Below are 6416 nucleotides of genomic sequence, written 5' to 3' on the forward strand. Positions count from 1 at the left end.
ACAGATTTCAATGCAATCCCCATCAAAATTCCAACTCAATTCTTCACAGAGATAAAAAAAAAAAAGCAATTCTCAAATTCATTTGGAATAACAATAAACCCAGGATAGTGAAAACTGTTCTTAACAATAAGAGAACCTCTGGGAAAATCACCATCCTCAACCTCAAGCTGCACTACAGAGCAATTGGGATAAAAAAAAAACCTGCATGGTATTGGTACAGAGACAGACAGGTAGATCAATGGAATAGAATTGAAGACTCAGAAATAAGCCCACACACCTATGATCACCTGATCTTTGACAAAGAAACCAAAACCATACAGTGGGAAAAAAAAAAAAAAACAGCATTCTCGACAAATGGTGCTGGTTCAACTGTCAGTATGAATGTAAAAGAATGCAAATTGATCTATTTTTATCTCCTTGTTCAAAGCTCAAGTGCGGGTGGCTCAAGGGACCTCCACATAAAACCAGATACATTGAACCTATAATAGAAGAGAAAGTGGGAAAGAACCTCAAACACATTGGCACAGGGGAAATTTTCCTGAACAGAACATCAATGGCTCAGGCTCTAAGATCAACTATAGACAAATGGGATCTCATAAAATTAAAAAGCTTCTGTAAGGCAAAAGTCACTGTCAATAGGACAAAATGACAACCTACAAATTGGGGGAAAAAAATCTTTACCAACCCTACATCTGCATTTCCCTGATGATTAAGGATATTGAATGTTTCTTTTTTTTTTCCTCTGAAAATGTAGGGGTTTTTTTATAATTGGATATTTTCTTTATTTACATTTCAAATGTTATCCTCTATCCCAGTTTCCTCCCAAGAAATCCCCTCTCCCATTCCCCCTCCTCTGCTTCTGAGTTTGTTCCCCCACCCACCCACTCACCCATCCACTCCCATTCCCCCTCCCCCTGCTTCTATGAGTTTGTTCCCACTCACCCATCCACTCCTACCGACTCAGACACTGAACGGTTCTTTAGGTGCTTCTTGGCTATTTGAGATTTGACAGTTGAGAATTCTTTGTTTAGCTCTGTACCCTATTTTTAAATAGGGTTATTTAGTTCTCTGGAGTCTAACTTGAATTCTTTGTATAGTTTGGATATTAACCCTTTATCAGAACCAGAACTCCCATGGACTAAATCACCATCCAAAGACTACATATGGAGGGACTCATGGCTTCAGCTGCATGCATAGCAGATGATTGATTGCCTTATCTGGCATCAATGGGAGGGAAGGCCCCTGATCCTGTGGAGGCTTGATGCCCCAGCGTAATGTAGGGGGATGCTAGGGCAATGAACTGGAAGTGGATGGATGAATGGTTGAGCACCCTCATAGAAGCTGGGGAAGGAGTATAGGATGGGGGGTTTGCAGAGGGGAAACGGAAGGGGAAACAACATTTGAAATGTAAATAAATAAAGTAACCAGTAAAAAGAATGCATATTATTTTATATAAAGATAAAAGATCAAAGTTAGCAAACAACTCCCAGATTCTCAGCATCTATATCTCAGGTGAGATAATTTTGTTACCAAGAGAGAAACCTCTAAGGGGATGTTATCCAAGCAAGTGACAGAAAATCCAGATAGCCAGCAGAACACCATTAAGCCATGGGCAGGAGAATGAGTCCCATTTTATCCTGAAGTCCTTCACTTGGCTCTGGGGTAAAAGACATGTGCCACGAGCACCTTCACAAAAGTACATAGGATTGTACTTTCTATCTTCCTCTAAATAATTTTTATTCTTGGCAACTTAAACTTCAACAGAATGGTGGAAATCATCACAGGCAATCCTCAGAGCAAATAATACATTCATGGCTAAACAAATGTGGCATAAGCCCTTTATGTTTCTTTTTTTTTTTTTCAGTTAATTTTAAGCAATTTTTATTTTCTTTTCCTATTTTGTCCAGTTTGTCCCCAGCTAAACTGAGAAAGGTTTCTATCACATGAGTTCATCTGATCTGTCTTAATTGGCCCTGCATGTTGCAATACCAACCTGCCAGTCAGGCAAGATGTGCCTACTGGTAAAATAGTGAAATTATTACAGGATAGCTAACTATTTTCTTATTGGATTTGAGACCTGGTCCACATGAGGAAATATCAAAACTGTACTATAATCCTGGAAAACGTCATAGGCCTTACAGTAAATAAAACCTATTAATGTGATTTTTCACATCCTTTCAAATTACCTTCTTTTACTCATAGACCTGAGCTGCTCTTAGCCTTGGTCAGAGAAGTGGGCAGCAGCCAGTGGAGAGATGTCCAACAGGTCAAAGCATGAAAAATAAGATACTTAGTGCTAAGCCTTAAACCAAAACACCTACATTTACCCCCCAACCACCACCAAAACTCCAGAAACACCAAGGAAGAGATGGCGGAAAGAATTGCAAGCACCAAAGGACACAGCTATCACATTCATGAACTCATAACAGCTGTGGCTGTTTGCACAGACCTACACAAAGGCAGCGCCAAACTCCTGGCACAAAGGGCATAGATAATCTCCAGGCTCCACCCCTTACAAACAAGCTATTGGCAGTTAGATAGTGCTGAGAGATCAAGAATCATCTGTTATTAGCCGGGCAGTGGTGGCGCACACCTTTAATCCCAGCACTTGGGAGGCAGAGGCAGGCAGATTTCTGAATTTGAGGCCACCCTGGTCTACAGAGTGAGTTCCAGGACAGCTGGGGCTACACAGAGAAACCCTGTCTTGAAAAACCAAAAAAAAAAAAAAAAAAGGAATCATCTGTTATTGAGTGTGTCGCCCCTGATAGGTTACCTATGCTTCAGTAGATGCCCCTACACCCATAAACACATAGGCAGGACTAACTGGAAAAAAAATATGATTTAAAATGTATTATTGTGCCGGTGAGATGGCTCAGCAGATAAGAGCACTGACTGCTCTTCCGAAGGTCATGAGTTCAAATTCCAGCAACCACATGGTGGCTCACAACTGTGAGACTGAAGACAGCAGCTACAGTGAACGTATAATAAATAAATAATAAATAAATTTTAAAAAAAGAAAAAAGGGCTGGCAAGATGGCTCAGTGGGTAAGAGCACTGACTGTTCTTCCGAAGGTCCTGAGTTCGGATCCCAGCAACCACATGGTGGCTCACAACCATCCATGATGAGATCTAACGCCCTCTTCTGGTGTGTGTGAAGACAGCTACAGTGTATCACGCCAGAGCAAGCAGAGGTCCTGAGTTCAATTCCCAGCAGCCACATGATGGCTCACAGCCATCTGTACAGCTACAGTGTACCCATGCACATAAAATAAATATAAATCTTTTTAAAAATGTCTTATTGTTTTGTATGTGTATAGATGCTTTGCCTGCATGTAAGTCTGTGTACTACATGTGGTAACTAGTGACGACAGAGGACAGAAGAGGGCTTCAGACCCCCTTGTCTCCAACCACAGACAGTTGTGAGCCACTGCATGGGTGTAAAAATCCAATCCAAGTCCTCTAGGGGAGCATCCACTGCTCCTAACTGTTGAGTTATCTCTCCAACCCTCTAAATTTTTATTTTTTTATTTTTTTGTTTTTTTGTTTTTGTTTTTGTTTTTCGAGACAGGGTTTCTCTGTATAGCCCTGGCTGTCCTGGAACTCACTCTGTAGACCAGGCTGGTCTCAAACTCAGAAATCCACCTGCCTCTGCCTCCCAAGTGCTAGGATTAAAGGTGTGCGCCACCACCGCCCGGCCTAAATTTTTATTTTTAAAGACATGAAGGTGGGAGGAGGTTTGGGGAATAAAGAGAAAGTCAGAGGTGAGAAATCAGGGGTAGATATGATTACCTTTCAGTTGGTAGATGTATAAAGTGTTTGGTTTTGGACCCAGAACAAGGGACTGAGGTGCATATTTTACATACCAAAGCAGACCTTGACTCCAGATTCTCCCAGCATCCATCAGTCCTTACCTGGCATAACCTGGTGCCACCCCTGAATTTTCCAGTCCAGAGGCGGGGCTGCCCTTCCCCCAGAGGCTCCCCGCTATATAATCCAGACATTTTGGTCTCTCTCTCCTTCTCTTCTCTCTCTAAGCACACACAGCTTTCTCTCTTCCTCTCTACCTCCCTTACCTCCCCCCTCTCCCCATGTCGACTTCCTTGGCCTTAGTCCTTGGGGACAGTGAACTTGCCCACCTGAGTGCAGCTTCCCAATAAACCTACCTTTCATCTAATCTAATCTGGCTTGAATTGGCTGATTTCACTGTGAGACCTAGACCTTCAATCAGTGGTACTTACCTCGAGATGACCCCTGAATGAGACATCGCGATGCAGATCAATGCAAAAGCAAGAGGTTTATTTTCCAACACATCCAGGTTGACCTTCAATTCGTCCCTCAAGGCAAGTGATGAGAAGGCGACCCAGAATGGCTATTACAAGCAGTTTTTATTCCTTTTAGTGGCACAGGTTACATCAGCAAGGTTTCAGTTCAAACTTAGTGGCTAAGCATATTGACCCTTAAATCTATTGGCTAGCAAGCACGGCAGACATTTGAACTCTACCTGGGACTTTCCAGAGGGTCAGGTAACTATCAGCCAATATATTCTGAGAATTTTTTACTCAAGAATGTTCTTATGGGTGGAGAATGGAACTTGTTCTATCCTTGACCCCAGGCAGGAGAGGGAACCTATAAGGAGGGTGTTGGACTAGAAAACCCCTTAGGGTTCCTCATCACCAGTGGCAGAGAAATAACCTCTTATGAAGTACTAAGAAATACTTTAAAAACATAAAAAATAAAAATACATAAACACAACTATACTAATTAAGATGGGAAAAATTATGGGCTTCCTAGACATAGCATTTTACCTCAGCTTCAAGAACTGGGTCTCAGGGGTGGTTAATAAAAACTTCCTGGGGCTGGAGAGATGGCTCAGAGGTTAAGAGCACTATCCATTCTTCCAGAGGTCCTAAGTTCAATTCCCAGCAACCACATGGTGGCTCATAGCCATCTGTAATGGGATCTGGTGCCCTCCTCTGGCTTGCATGCATACATGCAGGCAGAATGCTATATACATAATAAATAAATAAATAAAAACTTCCTTAGAATGTTGCAGTACTTGGCATGTCTGGGACGTGATATCACACTTCAGGCTATAGATATCAAATGGAAAGTCTTCCTAATGATTTGATGTTTTGTATGTTCACAGGTAGATCTTGGAGAGCCAGTCTCCTGTGGTTGTTGAAAATGAGCATGGTTATTGATCATGGCTGAGCAGGGTGAAGTGGTTGAGCTCTGGGGCCTAGGGTAGGGTAGACACAGGAGCTTCACCTCTGGGTGCCAGGTTCCACATGGCCTTGATGGAGACAGAATGACATGGTTCCTGCCTCTGGAACAGGGCCAGCAGATGTGGGCCTCCACAAGTGTTATTGACTGTGGTGGGCTTAAGGCTTGTTTATATAATAATGTACATATGTTGCATTCCTCCTTTAAGGAATGTCTTCCCTGTTAATGTTAATAACTCCATGATAATCAAGGACAGCATGTATGGCTAACGACAGTGAAGATGTGGCTTATGTCTCAGCAAAACCGTAAACATTAGGCCCTTTAGATCAGACCTTATGGCTGTGAAAAAGAACTCTAAAAACATGAGTTGGAAAGCAATTTCTCAACTGTGCAAAAATATAAGGATACAATATAAATTATAAGGGGCTCCATGCAGTTAAAGGAACAAAAGCAGCTGCATTATGAGCCAATTTGTCAGAAAGATACTAAGGACAGAGATAACGAGATTTAAGGAGTGGTGGTTAGGGCCAGGTGTGGTAGAAATGGTCATTTCAGGGCAAGGTTCCACCCAGCTAGTTTATCCTCTGTGCATAACAGAGGCAGGCAGATCTCTGAATTCTGTTTCAATGTTAAAAGGTGTGCTTGCTGTCTCCTAAAAATCAAGGGACTGGGTCACAGGTATCCAGGAGCAAAGCATCACTCCAAGAGACAAGCTGACCCTGAGAACAAGAAAGCACCACAAGCTAGGGAGTCTCAATTAGGCCTGCCATAGCCAAAGAATCTGGGGAGCCTATTGGAATTTAGGGAGATCAGTGGGGCTAGACACCGACAACCCGAAGAGCCCAAATGGTAGAAGGTTCAGATAAGGTAGGAAAGTACACTGAGAGGCTGACTGAGGAGAACCCTAGAGTTTCAGGACTCTGACCCTGTTATCAGCGGTTACGGCAACCTCTGGAGTCACTTTCGTTTCATAAACTGCTATGAAGCCTGAAACTCAGAGATTCTAAAGCTGTATGTGATATGCACTGTGTCCTCCAGCAGGATGGCTACTGACCAGGAGTTTTGATAGCATGAGTACATGTCCTCTCCTTGTATCAGTTTCATTGTTCTGGCGTTTTCCACAACAACTCCAATGAACATGGGAGACCACATGAGTCAACGTTAACCACCTCATGTGCATGAACTAAGGTCAT

Source organism: Mastomys coucha, unplaced genomic scaffold (genome assembly GCF_008632895.1).
Source record: "Mastomys coucha isolate ucsf_1 unplaced genomic scaffold, UCSF_Mcou_1 pScaffold21, whole genome shotgun sequence".
Classification (NCBI taxonomy): Eukaryota; Metazoa; Chordata; class Mammalia; order Rodentia; family Muridae; genus Mastomys; species Mastomys coucha.